Genomic DNA, 18,480 nt, shown 5'->3' with positions numbered 1-18,480 from the left:
TAATTTATCAGTAAGAAAGGAAAGGTGATTTGTTGTAATATGGAAGACAAACCTCAGTGCTGTGGGTTTTTCCACTTCAGATCAGAGAGTTAGAGCCAAAAAGGCACATAGAGGCAGGCCGTGTAGATCAGCCCTTCATTCCCCAGATGGGAAGTAGTAGCACAGAAGGGAGAAATCCCTTGGCTAAGTTTGCACAGTAAGAAGAGGCAAAACCGGAAATAGAACTTGTGTTATTTATTTATCGGTTTGCAGTGCTGGGGATCAAACCCAGGGCCCCATGCATGCTAGGCAAGTTCTCTCTCAATGAGCTACGTGGACACTCCAAACTCAAACATCCTAAGACAGGAAGAGGACAAAATCACAAGAAAGTCTCTTGAAAATGACTATCACTTGTGATGGCTGAGGTTGTCAACTTGATACACCTAGGAAGAGGGCCCCTTTAAGAGAGGAACTGCTGCCATCAGACTGGCTTGTGGGCATGTCTGTGAGGTGTTTTCTTGATTGCTAACTGGTGCGGAAGGGCCTAGCCCACTATGAAAGATACTGGTCCTGTATTAGGCTGTATAAGTCAGCTGAACGAAAGCCTGGGAGCAAGGCAGGAAACAGCAGTCCTCCGTGGTTTGCTTCAAGCTCCTGCCTCGAGTCCCTGCACTGGCTTTCCTCCACAATGGCCTGTAACTTTTAACATGAAATATACCCTCTCTTTTCCAAGTTGTTTTTGGTCATAGACAACAGCAACCAAATCCAAAGTAGCACAGGTCTAAAACAGCAGCTACATTTCCCACCAAAATCGTGGTTGGTTGATACATTAAACTGTCTCCATGACCTCCATGGATGTGGGAACTGCATAAATACGGTAAGCATCTCAAGGAAGCTAGGGAAGGAGGGCTACATACAAGACAGCTCTCAAAGGAGCCAGCAATGCGGCTGCCATTCAGTGACAACTTCACAGTTCAGTCAAGAGTCCTTCCAGTGAGAACTAGACCAGAAATTAAAACTAAACCAAGAAACCTTTAAAACAATGCAGACTAACAGACCGAACCCGGCACCTGAGAATGTGATGTGGACAGGTCTTTGCCCCCATTCACACAGGGGTAAGAGAAACCTGTTCAGTGTGAAGGTGTGCTGGCTGCAGTAGCCACCACCCCTTAATGCCAGGCTGGCTTTGTCTGTTCTGGCTGGCTAGGCTCTTCCAGGGTCACTTCCGGTCACTTCCCGTGTACCTCTGCTGTATGCCGACAGAGAAGGCAGCCTTCCCTGATGGCTGAGCTGTTCTCTGATGAAGAGCGCTCTTCTTACGGGGCGGGAGGGATAAGCCCAATAGAATCAGGGACCTCTTAGATTAACATCAGTTCCAGCACACTTGTGACCCTGGGAAATTGCGCCACCGCCAACAGCAACCAAAGTGGATGAGAGGTCACATGAAAAGAGATTCTGTCTCGGGGACTACAAGTTTAAGAAGGGGAATACAAGGATTTTCTTCTAAGATAGAGAGTCCAAAACTTATGGGAATGTGATGTAAGCTGCTGGGAGGAAGCTGCGGGATGTATGAAGTCTGGGTCTTCCTGTGTCTGCTTGCTGGGAGACCACCAGGTTCCATGGGCTACTTTAGAGTCAGCACTGCCTTCTTCCTCTTGGTTTCCTGACTTCAGTTATCATCAACACACCAATATCTAGAACTCATTCTCTGTTCCTAACTCTCACACCTTTAACACTCTTCTACTTTAGGATCCCATAGACTAAAGTGACATTTATTTGTCACCTACTATGTGCCAAATAGTTCCTGGGTCTGCACTTACTATCTTCTCTCTCCAATGGACGGGGATGGTGAGATGGCTAAGCAGGTAAAGGAGCTTGCTGCCAAGCCTGGATGCCTGAGTTCAATTCCCTGGCCCCACGAGGTAAAAAGAAAGAACCGGTTGGAAAGTTGGCTTCTGACCATGCGCCATGGTACTTGACAGCACACATGCACAGCCTTGAGGCCTGTACCAGGGTTTCAGGTACAGCTGAAAAGTACCAAAGGCACTTCCAGGCACCTCCCCTTTGGGGTCTTACTTAACCTTTGTCCTAATCTGACAATAGAAGAATCGTTGCTGGCCACTCAGTTGGCAAGAAAGCAGGTTTGTGTGAGTAATGGGTGCAACCAAGACTTTTAGGTTTCACGAACATTTCAGGAGATTGCAAGGGGGAGAGGCCACCCTGGAATGCTTGCTATTCGTTTTGGCAAATAGAAGCACTGGGAATATCATTTATTATCATTCATAAGAGTGGCTATATCAGAAAGAAAAATGAAAATCAGAAAGAAGCCGTATTCTCTCAATTCAGTCAACGTAGCTTTATGGAAAGTTTCTGTTGTCCTTACTCTTCCTCATTCGGCTGTCAAACAGTTGATGGCTCTGTCACTGGACCGCCGTTCGGCGAGCAGTTGTTTGATTCCCAGATTGGCACGGGGAGCAGTTGTTTGAGTTGCTTGCTCAGGATTCCCAGATTGGCTGGTCAGTAGCTGCAGAGGCCTCTGCTATTTGGATAGAGAGCCAGGCCTTGTCCCTCTTCAGCCATGTTAGCGGGCACCTAGCAGGCAAATTAAATAATGTGAAACACAACAGCTGGGCCTTCACCGTCGCTGGTTAGCTCATTCAGTGCAGTTGCTTTATACTTAAAAACTGAAAGAAGGATACTCTTTAGCCTTTCCAGGGAAAACAAAACAAGACAAAAGTCACAGTATTGCATCTTCTTTGGAGATGAAATAGTAAATCTCCGCAGCTGGCGAGTTGGCCCAGTGATAAAGGCATCTGCTGCCAAGGGTGACAACCTGAGTTTGGGGCCTGGGATTCATGTGATAGGAGAGACCAGCTCCCCCAAGGTGTCCTTTGACCTCTACATACGTGCTGTGGCTCATCCCCACCCCAACAATAAATAAGTAAATACAATGCAAATATGTAATAATAATAACAAATTTCTGGAGAAATGTAATTTTGTTTTAACTCTGGTTTTAAAGATTATTCAACGATTCCAAGGCATTATTAGCAGAATAAATCAGAATGAGTGTAATAAGGCTTGAAGTTTTAGTTTGCAGAGTAAACACAGCAATAATTTTCAAATTGCAGTCTAATGAACTCTTCCAAGTTGTGAGCAACAATAAAAACTAGTCATATTAGTACTTTCTAACACCGAAAGAAACTGATATTGTTTTAAACTACAGCTAAATTTGAAAATGAAACACCATCCACTGTCCCCTGAGGTCCTTAAAGAAGTCAAATAGCATGGCTGGGTAGAACTGGCCTGTGAACTACTCGATGACACTGAAAGGACTGTAATTTAGTATTTGGAGTGACAGGTATATTATGCAATTAATTTTTTGGTAATAAAATACCACTCAGTGGAGAAAGCAAGGCCCAACAGCAACCAAGGTGAAACAGATAAGAAGGGAGAGATAAATCTAGAAAATGGCGATATTACCGAAAATATTTAAAGCTTGTGGTAATTTGAGGTAACTTTATCACCTTTTTTGGTCAAGAAAAAAACAGCAGATTAGGCCATCTGAAAAGTTTTTTTTTTTTTTTTTGGTATTTCAAATAGTTCAAAAAAAAACCCCGCTGATCCTTATCACAATTTAGTCGGGTTTTCTCAGGAACCATAGTGCCCTTTTTTTTATTTCTTTATTTATTACATATATACTTTTCTGCCTACATTCCAGAAGAGGGCACCAGATTGAATTTAGATGGTTGTGAGCCACCATGTGATTGCTGGGAATTGAACTCAGGACCCCTGGAAGAGCAGTCAGTGCTCTTAACCTCTGAGCTATCTCTCCAGCCCCTTAGTGCCCATTTTTAAACAGGAAGTTCAACAGACCCAGTGACTTGGCCTTGTGCCAAGTTACCATGAGTGCATCAAGACAGATAGAAATGTAAGCTCATAACCGTGTAGGGTTGTTGACCATGTTAATTCGTTATATCAAGTGCCAGACAAAGCCATGGGGAGGTAGACGGGCAGGACACAGGGCTGCATTCTTTACAAGGGTAAGACACAGTTTGCTGAAGGAGTTTAGCTTTAGAGTACCAAGAGAGAAGAAATAAGCCTCCTTTTTGTGACTGACTTTATTTTTGGTGCCAAAATGTTTTCTGCTATTTTTTAGTTTACGTATTTACATTTGATTTCTGTTAACAAAGAGAAGCAAGTTTACTCATGTTGTGCATATGAATTCCCCAGCTTGGCCAGAATTAACCAGTGGTCTTGTATGCTGCTAGCAGTCCAAGCACTTTGTAAGGATTTAGGCTGAGTTAACGGTTTCATGACGTGACCCTGTATCAAAATACTAGCTTTAATAATGATTGTGCTAATTTTTCTCCTTGCCTGTCTTGTTTTGCATTCCTACATTCCTGCCCTTAGCCTGTTGGTACTGCTGTAACAAAACACCCAAGGCCAAGTAATTTACAAGTAACAGAGTCCCTTAAGGTTCAGGCTGGAAAAATCTGGAATCCAGGCACCAACAGATTCAACGTGTGGTGAAGGAGAGCTGGCCCTCTGCTTCATGAAGGGCACCTGAATGCTTTGTCCTCTTCCTGCACGAAGATTAAAGCAAAAGGTCTAGTACCAAGTCCTCAGGGTGGCAGGAAGGATGTGTTTCTTAAGTTCCCCTGCCCTTTTAAATCACTTCATTGTCAAAGTTTACAAAGAAAAACATCATGCAGCCAGATTAACAGAACCATGAAAACAAGGGCTCACTCAGACCCAAAGTCTATAGTTCTTAGTGGAATTTCTAAAAGGTGGGATAGCTATTCCCAAGCCATGGGGCTTCGTTGTGGATTTCACACTTAACTATCAATTACATTTTTATGTACTGAAGGAGAACTGGAAAGGGGATTTTAGGCAAGGAGGAGGAAGGACAGAATTCAGGTTAGGAAAGAGGTTAAAAGATCAAATGGTTTTCTGGTTGTAATCTACCATGGAGTTTTCACTGTTCTTGTTTGGGTTTTGTCTGCTTTTGTGGGAATGGAGAAAAGCCCTTCATAAAAGGATGTTAATCCCATTCATGGCTGAGGAATCCTCATGGCTTATTTCCCCTCACCTGGCATGGGAGTGTGGCCTATAACCAGCAGTTGGAAGGATCAGAAGTTCAAAGTCATCTTTACCTCTGAGTTCAAGGCCAGCCTGGTTACATAAGACAAGACCAGAGATAAGGCTCAGCAGATAAGTGCACTGCAAACCAGCCCTGACTACCTAACTTTGATCCCCAGAGCCCCTTTGTAAGAGAGAACTGACTCCTAAAGGTTGTCCTCGACTTCCACATGTATACTGTGACACACACACACACACACACACACACACACACACACACGCAAGTTAAGTTTTTAAATGTTAACTCATTTTACTAGGGGCTGGAGAGATGGCTCAGTGGTTAAGAGTGCTTACAGAGGACCAAGTTCTATTCCATCACCCACGTGGCAGTACTCAGTCATCCCAGTTCCAGAGGATATAACACCTCTGGCCTCCATGGGCACCAGGCACACAGGAGGTGCACATTAATAGATGCAGGCAAACACATGCATAAAATAAAAATCTTTATAAAATCTTTTCTGTGGATAAACTAAATTGAAAACACCAACTAAATACAAAATTTTTAACAATGGTAGTCATTGTAAATTCACTTAATTCTGACATCTCCCTTCATACTTGAACAATTACCTCAGTCAAACATTTTAGTGAAAATCAGTCTATGAATTATGAAATATAAGCAAGTTATATTAAACAAATAGGATTTTGTTGAAATATTCTAATATGTTACAACTTAGCTGTATATCTTTTATGCTATAAATGCAATAAAACTGCATGTATATAAAACCCCCATGTTTCTCTTAATTTCCTATGATACTGGGCAGTATAGGTACTTCATAAAGTTGATATATAAACTAATGAGTTATCAAAAATATAAAAGTTAAATATAAAAAGTATCACCTTGTTGAATTATAATAAGTACATCAGTCTCTAAACAGACTGATTTAAAACAGTATCCATTTAGATTTTAGGCAAAAGGGAAAGTCTAACTTTGACAGTAACCAAACAACAGAAAATAAAAATAATGTCAAGATAACAGCTTTAACTGTCCAATTCCATAGACCAGATAATAATTTTAAATAACAGTTACATTGTTAATTGTTAAAATAATATGTAATAGTCTTTTTTCTCCTCAATCATTAAAATCTTATATAATATTCCAATAATAATTTATCACCAAGACAGGGATTTTTCTAGGTAATGTATCACCAAATCACATTTTGTTTCTAGTGTCATATGCTGGCATCAATCCACATTATAAAATGATACATTGACTAAAAACTTGATAAACTTTGGAATGAAGTTCACTGACATGCTACTAAAAATAGGCCCATTTTAATTTTTTCAACAAATTTCATATGAACATGATGATAGAAGCACATTAGGATAATAGAAATTCACCCTACATTAGTTTTTAATGAATCTTAGGTTTCACAATTCTTTCATATTCCAAAATTTAATTAGTCTCAGAAAATAACTATCATTTCTTGAGCTCTTAACACCAGGAAGACATTCTGCTAAGCATTTGGCATGCTTTTCTTCATGGGACCCTCATAGCCCGCTTCACCCAGTTCATAATGCAATCATCAACAGCCCCATTGTATAGAAATACAAACTGAGGTTCCGAAACTTAAGAAGTGTGTTAGTAAGTGTGGAAGTTAGCAAGAATCAGTCTTGGCCAGGTGATGGTGGTGCAAGCCTTTTAATCCCAGCACTTGGGAAGCAGAGGCAGGCAGATCTCTGTGAGTTGGAGCACAACCTGGTCTACAAAGTGAGTTCCAGAACTGTTACACAGAAGAAACTCAAAGAAGAAGGATGAGGAGGAGGAAGAAGAGGAAGAGGAGGAGGAGGAAGAGGAAGAAGAGGAAGAAGAGGAGGAGGAAGAGGAAGAAGAGGAATCAGTCTTTGAATACTTCAGATCTAATGCCAAAGCCTTCCTGAAACAGCACATGTTCCAGCCATCTAATTTCAGAGAAATGGAGTCCTAAGCACACAGAAGGGGAATACCAACCTTGGGAAAATACCAGGCTGGGTTAGCCATGGTGAGAAAAAGGCACTGCTAATCACTAAAGAGAGAAGGAAATATAAGTCATGCAAAGATTCTCACAGCAATAGTCGCCAAACAGTAAGAATCGTTGTCTTCTTGGAACATCAATGTGTTTGGTAATATTTTAAGGGGATTATACAGAATCATGTTTTCCGAGTTTCCTTAAGAAGATTTTTTCAATTCTAGATTAAAAATTCAAAATTTAAGGATCGGTGTTTGCACTCCTATCCCAATCAGCGGTTTTGCTAGACTCAGTGTGCACTTCTTTTAATCTGATGCTGAAAATCAAGTATTTGCCAGGAAATGAACTGTACTTATTTAAGCATCGCTTGGTCATTTCTCCTGCATGGGAAATTAAGTTATTTTCACCAACCAAGAGAATCTATGACACACGATTATAACAAACAAGAACCACACTTTATAAAACAGCAATAGTATTCATGTGCGGCTGGTACAGCGGAAAGACAGGACATTTCAGTTGCTAGTAGCACTGAATTCCTTCTAGTGGGTTTCCTTGAGCTCATTAGATATTCCCTGGCTGATTCTCCTAAGTAATTAGATTTTAACAGGATTTTCAACAGATCAGAGCAATCTCTGTGGGTGCCAATAGAAGAGTCCCCCTCTGGCCTTGCCAGCAGGGCACAGCAGATAACATGCAGGCTGGGAGTTAATAGGACAATTACTGGCCTCTTTTAAATGAGTTACATTAATGCACTTAAGCTAAATGGCTCTGCATATGATTAAATATTAACATCTGCAAAATACAAAATCATGCTATGCAATCAAAACCCGTTGTTTTAATTTCCCCAAAGAAAGATTTCAATTGTTTACACAAATGCCTTTAAATATTGTAGACTACATATTTCTAGGGTGTAGGAATAGAAAGTTGGAAGCCATTCCTCTCACTTGAGAGTCCTAACATGTCCTTACTCTAAGGAGATCCCCATTGGCCAAGACAGAGAAGCTTTAAAATCTAGACAAATATGTAACAATAACAGTAACAATGTTCTGGTATTACGCATGCAATAAGAAGAATAGAACATGGGCCACTGAGAAGTGGGACAGTAAATGCAGGAGACTCCTGAGCAACCCATGCTGGCTCAAATTCATATGACAGAGTCCCCGAGGAGAGAATGCCAGCGCAGCAAAGGAGAAAAGGGCTGTGGTCTGTGGCTCATTCTCTACCTAAATTTATACACTAGCATTACACCTAAATCATCTAATCATATTTAGGTACAAGTCTGGTGTACACCTGGCATATTTTCTCCTGGTCTGCTAGCACTTGATTAATTGGAGTAATACTTAAACATTTCAGATTGAGTCACAAACTTCTCTGATTTTCTTTTTACGGGGGAGGGGGAGGAGAGCATGTGGAGACAGTGTTTCCCTGTGTAGCCCTGGCTGTCCTGGAACTTGCTCTGTAAACCAGGCTGGCCTCAAACTCACAGAGATCCACCTGTCTCTGCCTCCTGGTTGCTGTGATTAAAGGTGTGTGCCACCACCACCCCACATAATATTCAAAATGTCTAAAAATAGGAGCAGGTAAGATGGCTCGACAGGTAAGGGCATTTGCTGCCAGCCTGACAGCATAGGTTTGGTTCCTGTAGCCCACATGGTAGAAGGAAGACAACTCCCACAGGCTTTACACACACACACACACACACACACACACACACACACACACACATACACACACTAAATAGAACTTTTTAAAAAGAGAGGCCTAACATTTGCCTTTGTCTCCACATTCAGATGATCTTGTTCTGTGACCCTAGTATTTTGGCTGTTATTCATGAAACCTCCTTCCCTCAGCCCCATGGGATGACTATGCTTACTCCATTTCTCCTGTATAGGAAACGTTGGACTGATGGGAGGTTAGTCCGGGTCCATAACTGGTTTCCTAGGTGACTTCAAACAAGTCCATTAATGTCTCTTGGTTTTGTTATCCTTTAGTGTGTCATTCTGATTGTGAGGACACATCTCAGGAATTCCTGACACTTTAGGTACAGGCTTGTATCTGTAATCTCAACACTATGGAGGGAGAGGCTTAAGATCAGGAGTTTAAGGTCGTGCTTGGTTTCATCAAGTTTAAAACCATTCTGGGGTACATGAAACTCTGCCTCAAAAAAGAGGAAAGGGAGGAAAAGAAGAAGAGGAGGGGAGGATGAGAGGATGGATAGAAGGCAACTTTTTTTTTTTTTGGTTTTTTGAGACAGGGTTTCTCTGTATTGTTTTGGAGGCTGTCCTGGAACTCACTCTGTAGACCACCTGCCTCTACCTCCCGAGTGCTGGGATTAAAGGCGTGCGCCACCAACACCCAGCAGAAGGCAACTCTTAACTGTACAAACTGCCTCTCCTAGTTTCAGCTGTCAGCTCTATGTCAGTCAACACTGTGCTAGAACGAGCAGCCAACATTCTATGCTTATGGCATTCATAAAATGTAGAATCTACATGATAATTTCACGTTGCTCTTGCAGAAAACCCTGTTTGCCCTGTTCTCTCAGGGCAGGCAGTCCAACAGATGTGGCCTCCTCCAGTCATCAGTGACATTCATAGATACTTCATGTTTTTGATAAGATTCATATCGTTCCTACTCCTGAGCAGATCGTAATGGCACAAAAAAAAAAAAAAGAAGATGAGGAGAAGGAAAGAGAAGCAAAAGAAATTAAAGAAGGGGGGAATTGTAGGGCTAGAGAGAGAGTCAGCTCAGCAGTTAAGAGCATGTGCTGCTCTTGTCGAGGACCTCAGTTAGTTCCCAGCATTCACATGGTGGCTCCTAACCATTCATAATCCCAGCTCCAGGGGGATCCAGTGCCATCTTCTGGCATCTGAAGACAACTGCATTCGCATGTACACATGAATAAAAATAAAATTTCAAGAAATCCTTTAAAAACTATTTTTAAAATCAAAGCAAATATATAAGCTCCAAGGTCAGATTTTTTAAAAATTTTATTTGCCATTACAGTATCTTCGATTTCTAAATGTGTGTGTGTGTGTGTGTGTGCGCGCAGGCACACATGTGCCATGACATACGTGTGGATGTTGGAATTGGTTCTCTTCTTCCAGAGTAGCTTCTGGGGACTAAACTCAGGCTCACACAGAAAGCACCTTTACCAGCTGATTCACAATATTTAAAAACACTAGTTGTAGCATTTATTCCTGCCTCTGAAAAAAATAGAGAGAGACTATTACCAGGAGACACATTAAATGAATCACCAGTGAAAATGCCAAATACAGCTCAGGAAAAAAAAGACAGAAAGTCATTCTTTCCTTACAGCAACTCATCAAAATTAACCAGCCATTTGCATACACCTAATTCTAAGTTGCTACATTCAGAGGCAATCTCATTAGACTGAGGACATTCTCCCACTGGCTTCATTTTCTCTGCCCGTTGCCTATATTATGATTTCCTCTTATAGTTCAGTTAGAGATGTAACCTTTCTAGATTTCATCTCTTAACCTTTCATGCATTTGATAAAAAAATTAAAATAAACTGTACTTCAAAAGCATCATAAGTGTTCCTTGTAGTGATAGGTAAACGGGCCTGAGTAATCTCAGTAGTCACTCAAGGTTGAAGCAGGGGATTCTCAAATTCCAGACAGGCAAGCAAAACAAAATAAAACAAAAATCAGCCAGGGCGTTGGTGGCGCACGCCTTTAATCCCAGCACTCGGGAGGCAGAGGTAGGTGGATCTCTGTGAGTTCGAGGCCAGCCTGGTCTACAGAGCGAGTGCCAGGACAGCCTCCAAAATAATACAGAGAAACCCTATCTTGAAAAACCAAAAAAAATTAAAAAATAAAACAAAAATCATCAAAATAAATCAAATTCCAATTTCTTGCTAGAAGATAGACTTATTTTGAACTGTAGTTGCCAAATACTTTAAGTCATTATGAAAAGAAAAATCAACATCCTCCCCCTTGGTGGGGGGCAAACATTACCCCCTGCCCCATGTGTGTATGTGTGTTGGAAGAGGGGTATTTTAGAGGCCAAAGGGTAACTTTCAGAATTTTGTTTTCTCCTACTGTGAGTTCTAAGGATAGGACTCAGGTTAGCTGGCTTGCAGGGCACGTGCATTTACCTCCTGAGCCATCTCCATATTGTACTTTAAACATTTTAGTACAGAGCTAGGGAACTGGCTCAGTGGTTAAGAGCACTTGCTGTTCTCCCAGAGGACCTGGGTGTCAACTCTTAGCACCCCGTGGAGTCCCATAACTGTCTGTAACTCTAGTCCCAGAGGATCTGACGTTGTCTCCTATCACCTTTGGGCACCTGAAGTTACATGCACGTACCCACACAGAGAAGCATACATATATACATACTTAATAAAATCTTTAAAAATACTTTTTTAATCTAAAAGAAAAAGAAAGAATAACCATTTTGCTGAGCCAACATTCACGGTTTCACTTGGTAAGCTGCCACATTAGTCAGGGACAGAACAGAACTGACAGAATGAGTCCTAAAGAGCTGCAGGTCCTCGGTCTATGTTGGAAGCCCAAAGAGACTGGTCCTAATGTCACTGAAGGGATGCTGCAGCAGCAGGATAGATGGACTTGCCAGTGGGAGTGAGGGCAAGTGGGCAAACACATGGTTTCCTTTTGCCGTGTCCCTTTATCTGGGCTGCCACCAGAAGGTGCTGCCCACCGTTAGGGTGGGTCTCACCAATTCAAATAATCTGGTCAAGACAAACCCTCACAGGAGGAGTACCCAGGCAACTTGGGTTTTGGTTGATTCCAGATACTGTAGAGTTGACAGCCAAAAATCAACCATTACAACTTCAGACCTCACTGGGCAACATGAAGTGTGAACTTCCACTTAGAGAGGAGAAATGAAGTTAAACTATTTGACTTGCCATTCACTGAGGTTCCCGAGGACTGGATTTTCTTCCCCTATGCCACCAAATCCACATGTTGAAGCTGTGACCCCCCCCCACACACACTCTAACTGTGTTTAAAGAGACAGCTAATGAGGTAATCCAGGTTGAATAAAGTCATAATGGTGGGGCCCTCCTGTGAATGTTTCTTTACCTTCCAACAGCAAGTAGAATTACAATATTGTGAAGCTGAGCCTCTGAGTAGAAAAATAGAAGCATCATCCCCCATGGTTGAAGAATTTGGTGGATTTCTCTCTAACTTTTTCAACTGGGTGTGTGTGTGTTTGTGTGTGTGTGGAGAGAGAGAGAGAGAGAGAGAGAGAGAGAGAGAGAGAGAGAGAGAGAGAGAGAGAGAGAGAGAGAGAGAGAGAGAGAGAGAGAGAGAGAGAGAGAGAGAGAGAACAACTCTCAGGAACTAGTCCTCTCCTTCCACTACATGGCTCCCTGCTCATCATCAGGCTTAGTGGCAAATGTCCTTTCTTACCCGTGCTTACCTCTCTGGCCCACTAGCAATAAATGTTTAAACTGATTTGACACTTAGGTCAGCAAGAAGGTTCAATGGGTGAGGCTTTGTCTCTCAGCCTTAGGAGCTGAGTTCTGTCTCTGGGATTCACAGAATAGAGAGACAAGAGAACCCATTGCTGTGGCACAGATAACCCCTCTGTACACTGTGAATATATGTTTCTCTCATTGATTGATAACAAAAGTTGCTCTGGCCTATAGCAAGGAAGAATATAGCTGGGTGGGAAAGCCAAACTGGATATAGGAGAAAAGAAGGGCGGAGTCTGGGAGATGCCGGACAGCCACTATAGGAGCAAGATGTGTTAGGGCACAGGTAAAACATAGATGAATAGGAGTGGGTCAGTTTAAATGTAAGAGCTAGTTAGGAATAAACCTGAACTATAGGCCAAGCAGTTTGTAGTTAATATTAAGCCTCTGAGTGATTATGTAGAATTGGCTGCAAGACAGGGCAGGACAGAGAAACCTCTATTTATAATTCATCCCCACAAACTGTCATCTGTCCTACCCCTCCACATACATGTGCCACACACAAGCACATCGCACACAATAAAATAATAAATAAAATATTTTTAGTTGTATTGTTACTGGAGAATTTTTTATTTGTGTCTAATGCTTCCCTCCTACAAGGAGAATTCAACCATCTCTCCCTTTATTCATGCAAACCTAACTGGTAATTTTGTAAAGAAAAGCTGGGCCTGTTCTACCTGACTCAAGAAAAGTCAACAGATGAAAGCACAAACTCTTCCATCTTATAAATCCTACATGTGGCCTAATCTACATAGAGAATCCAGGATAGCCAGGGTTACATAGAGACTCAATCTCCAGAAACCAAAAATAAAAATAATAGCAGTAGCAACAAAAATAAATCTTCCACGTAAGGAACCTGGGCCCTGATGCTGAGCTCTGCTAGGAAGCCCATTTGCTCCTAAATGTAGCTGTGTCCAGAATAAAGCAGTATTTTAGCCTGGATATTCTACTTTTTATTTCTTGAGTGGATAAGAAAGAAGTAAAGTGGTGTGCTTTTTAACTCAGGTCCTTTCAGAAAGGCTACCAGTGTCCCTGCAGGACAAACCTCCGTGTTCTATTACTGGAGCACTGAGAAGCCAGAAGCAGACATGAACCTCAGCAGAGGTGGAATTATCCTTGCAATGACTGCAGTAAATGTTTGTTGAAGGGGAAAAATGGAAAGAGAAGATCTACCATATATACCCAGCTATAATGGAAAGCCTATTTCTGCCATATACATTAGAGAAATTGTTTGAGAAGAGTTCATCCATGTGAAAATATTAGCACTGTAATTCTGCCAAGGTCAGCAAGACCTAGTGATTCGCTGAGATATCACCTTCATTTCACCAGGTAAATAAAGGCTCCTTCCTTGCTGCGTCCTAGCAAGAAGCACTGTAGAACAACGGTTAAATTATGAGTACAGCACATATGTTCCGTACCATATCGTTTACAGCACAATTTAGCATAGACATAATGCTTTGTAACAAACTACAGTACCATTCACAAAATGCATTTAAATAGCATAATTTAGTTCATTAAATCCCGTCATTTACAGTAAATCAAAATCATCACAGGAATTGAGGAGAGTACACAGTTGTTTGTTTGAATAGTTAAGCTAGGCAAGTCAATTTCTTTCTGAAGGTCAAGGACAGAGTTGTTTCCATTTTCTGTGATAAAAAAGATACAGCTGGTGTCAAAAGATAATTTAATGTCACCTCAAAATGATCAACCCGTTTTTTTCTCCCTCCTCCTTCCTCCCTGTCTCCTGGCTCCATCACGTATCACGGCCATCCCTGAGACCGATTTCACTCCCCTAACAGGTCTGTGGGCTAGTTAACTAGGATGGATGTGCAGATTTTTACAAAATCTCAAACATACTATCTCTTCAAATTTTTAGCCAAGATGTATATCATTAATCCTGAGAAAGCTCCAAATGCTTCAAATTGTAGTGCATGTAATAATTTACTTATTTATTTATAATGGCTTGACAGAAGTTTCTCGTAGGTGGGAGCCTGCTCAGTTGACTGTATTCTGAGCCTACAATCCAGTAGTGCTTGTTGATTGCAAACTTCTAGAAAACAAAGAGTGGTCTAATTATTCACTTATTTGTATTCCTCATGGCCCCAGTCACAGTACCTCCTATATACCCAGGAAATATTTGTTGTTAAAATCCTGGACCAAAGGGATGACTTGGTGGAGCATGGAGCCTGATAAACTGCCCAGCATGGAGCCTGATAAACTGAGCTCATTGTCAGTTCCTCCAAGTGATTCACATGTACACCATGCCACACACATGCCTACACACATACTACATATGAAATAAACTAAAAGAAATATATCTTAATTTAAAATCTTGTTAGAGCATGTCTTAGTAAGGTTTCTATTGATCTGAATGAAGACCAGGACCAAAATCAACTCCAGATCATCATGAAGGGAAGTCAGGACAGGAACTCAAGGTGGGATCCTGAAACTGAAGCAAAGGCCAGCGAGTAATACTGTTTACTACGGTGCTCCTCATGGCTTACTCAGGACCCCCTGTGCAGGAGTGTCACTGCCCATAGGGGCTGGGCCCTCCCACATCAATCATCAATCAAGAAAGTAGCCCACATACTTACCTACGGGCCGAGCTGATGGAAGAATTTTTCTTATTTGAGCTTTTCCTCTTGCCTGATGACTCTTGCTTGTGTCAAGTTGACAATAAAGGGGGCATGCTATGGAGTATAGTTCATAAATAGAAATCAGCCTGTACTTAAAAAATATTTTATATTATTTGTAAAGTGTGTGTGTGTGTGCGTATGTGCGTGTGTGTGTTGGTGTAAGGAAGTACATGACATTGTTCCCATGTAGAAGTTGGAAGGGTTTCTATCCTTCTACCTTGTGGATACTGGGAATCAAACAGGCTTGGCAGCAAACACCTTCACGTGATGAGCCACATCACTGGCCCAAATCTACTTTTCAAATGGTTTTAATATGCATGTACCTACAATAAAAGACACAGAAAGAAGAAGGCAGAATTTAATGGAGCATCCAACCCCATATCACTGTCTACTGTGTGTTGCGTGGGGAGCAGAACCTCACATTATGTGCATAAAATCATGTTTTACCTTCCTGTCTATCAGCCTGGACCTGACAAACTCAGCAGTGGCTAAGGGTATGGAGACTTGAAAACTAGCCAGCTGCTTGAAGCCACCCCCAAGTTAGCCAGCATACCACACTTAGTGAGCATCTCTCCCTGTGTGTGCTTTGCATGGGTACCAGGTGAACCATGGAAGTGACAACCTCTGGTTAGATCCAAACTCATCCCTGAAGCTTCCCAGAGGTTAGTGAGGTACTCCAAAAGAGAAAAAAGTGTCTTGATTAATAAAGGTGGCAGAAAATGTTCTCTTTGAAGGCCCAGAGCTTACTAGGGACCACTAGAAATGTGAATGAACTCCATGGGAACAAGTGTGAAGGAGAGCTCTGTCAAGAGAGACAACTTCTCCAGCTTCCTCTCGTTTTTTTATCACATATCTCTTTCCTAAAAGAAGGACAGCTGATAGAACTATTAAAATTAGGGGATATCGTTCTTTTTCAAACTAGAAACTAGGGCCAGTGAGATGACTCACCTGGTAAAGGTAATTGTTGCTGAACCTGACTACTCAAGTCTACCCCCAGGCCTTGAGTGTTAGAAGGATAGAACAGACTCCTCAAGTTATCCTCTGACCTACACATCCCTGTAGCGCGCACGCACACACACGCACACACACGCGCACACACACACACACACACACGCACGCACGCATGCATGCACACATCAATAAATAAATGTAATTCAAAAAAGAAAATAATTATCTTGTCTTGTGTTGCTTTGTTTGGGCATCTTCTGTCTTACAAGTCTTTCGCTTGTTTATTTTGATTTCTAGAATTTTTTTATTAGTTTGTTTGTCTAAAGAGAGAGAGAGAAGAAAAACCATGAAGGAGAGTGAGTAGGGAGATGGAAAGAATGTGGAAGGAACTAGGAGAAGGAAAAAAATCTATGATCAAAATATATCACATTAAAAAAAATAAATAAAATATACATATAACCCCCAGAAAAGGGGGAAGGGACAAGACCTCCTGAGCTAATTGGGAGCATGGGGAGAGGGGAGAGGGAGTTAGGAAAAAGAGAAGGGGAGAAGAGGAGGGAAGAGGAGGACATGAAAGAGCAAGAAGATTGAGTCAGGGGAAGAATAGAGGAGAGCAAGAAAAGAGATACCATAATAGAAGGAACTATTACAGGTTTAAAGAGAAATCTGGCACTAGGGAAATGTCCAGAGATCTACAAGGATGAACCCAACTAACAATCTAAGAAATAGTGGAAAGGCTACCTTAAATACCCTTCTCCGATAATGACATTGATGAATACCTTATATGCCATCCTAGAGCCTTCATCCAGTAACTGATGGAAGCAGAAGCAGACACCCACAGCTAAATACTGAGCTGAACTCCTGGAATCCAGTTACAGAGAGGGAGGAGTGATGAGAAAAGGGGTCAAGAACAGGCTGGAAAAAAAACATAGAAACAGCTGACCTAAACAAGGGGGAGCTCTTGGACCCCAAACTGATAGCTGGGAAACTAGCATAGGACTGATTCAGACTCTCTGAACATGGGTGTCAGTTTTGGAGGTCTGGAAAACCTATGGGGCCTCTGGCAGTGGATCAGTATTTATTTCTAGCTCACAAATGGACTTTGGGGGCCCACTCCACATAGAGGGATGCTCTCTCAACCTAGACACATGGGGGAGGGCTTCTTAGGTCCTGATCCAAATGATATGACAGACTTTGAAGATCCCCTATGGAAGACCTTACCCTCCCTGGGGAACAGAAAGAGGATGGGATAAGGGGTCTGTAGGGAGCAGGTGAAGAGGGGAGGGAGAGGGAACTGGGATTGACATGTAAAACAAGCTTGTTTCTAATTTAAAAAATAAAATATAAAAAATATATACATATAAAGAAAATTTAAAAATAAAATATCAAAAGAAAGTTTGCTTTGTTAAATAAAAAGCAAACTTGAAAGTGTTCTTGTACATAACTGGATTTTGTGGGTGAATATCACCAGCTAGAAGAACCAAATAGGAGTCTGTTCCCATGAATGACTGATATTAAATGACTACACTCATTGAGGGCTGCAGAGACAACCCAGCCATTGAGAGCCCTTGCTGCTCTTCCAGAAGGCCTGAGTGCAGGTGTCAGCACCCCTGTCAGGTGGCTCACAAACCCTGGAAACTACAGCTCCAGGTGACCTGGTGCCCTCTCCTGGCCTGTGTGGGAACCAGCACATACATAGACAGACATACACACACAAATACATTCTTTAAAACAACTATCATTGGATTTCCCATAGTATTAAATGCAATAAATACTATTTAAATTGTTTAAAAACAAAAATCCCAGGTAGATGTGGTGGTGTGGGCCAGTAATTCTACTACTAAGGAAATTGGGGCAGTAAGATTGCCCCAAATCAGAGGCCAGTCTGAGTTACAAGACTGCAATAGCAAGACCTGCTCATTAAAATCGTGTGTGTGAACTGAATTCCTGGGACCCAGTGACAGAGAGGGAGGAGTGATGAACAAAAGGGTCAAGATTGGAGTGGTGAAACGCAGAGAAACAGCTGACCTGAACAAGGGGGAGATCTTGGATGCCAGACTGATGGCTGAGAGGCCAGCATGGGACTGATCCAGACCCCCTCCCTGAAAGTGGGTATTAATGAGGAGGACTGGGTAACCTAGGTGACTTTGGGTATAGACCAGTATTTATACCTGGCACACAAATGGACTTTGTATGCCCATCCCACAATGAGGGATGCTCTCTCAGCCTGGACACTTGGGGGAGGGCCTAGGCCCTGCCCTGGATGAAATGACAGACTCTGGAGATCTCCCATGGAAAGCCTCACCCTCCTTGGGGAATAGAGTGGGGATTGGGGGAGGGAGAGGGAGCTGGGATTGACATGTGAAGCAAGCTTG

General features: G+C 42.0%; 1 long non-coding RNA gene across 3 annotated transcripts in view; it reads right to left on the bottom strand.

Annotated features, from left to right (window-relative positions):
• Nucleotides 1–250: 250 nt before the first annotated feature.
• LOC110341686 overlaps nt 251–18,480 on the bottom strand; it is a 37,996-nt gene continuing 19,766 nt past the window's right edge. Inside the window, exons 3-4 of one of the 3 annotated variants that reach the window (XR_002383665.2) lie at nt 15,116–15,211; nt 251–2,571 (exon numbers count right to left, since the gene is read on the bottom strand). This is a non-coding gene — a long non-coding RNA (uncharacterized LOC110341686). Of the gene's footprint in view, nt 2,572–10,033; nt 10,268–14,008; nt 14,168–15,115; nt 15,212–18,480 lie in introns of those variants that run through there. The other 2 variants (XR_002383663.1, XR_002383664.1) reach the window with 2 other exon arrangements.

The sequence above is a fragment of the Mesocricetus auratus genome, unplaced genomic scaffold, assembly GCF_017639785.1.
Source record: "Mesocricetus auratus isolate SY011 unplaced genomic scaffold, BCM_Maur_2.0 Super-Scaffold_100014, whole genome shotgun sequence".
NCBI lineage: Eukaryota > Metazoa > Chordata > Mammalia > Rodentia > Cricetidae > Mesocricetus > Mesocricetus auratus.
This window is presented reverse-complemented; position numbering and strand designations above follow the sequence as displayed.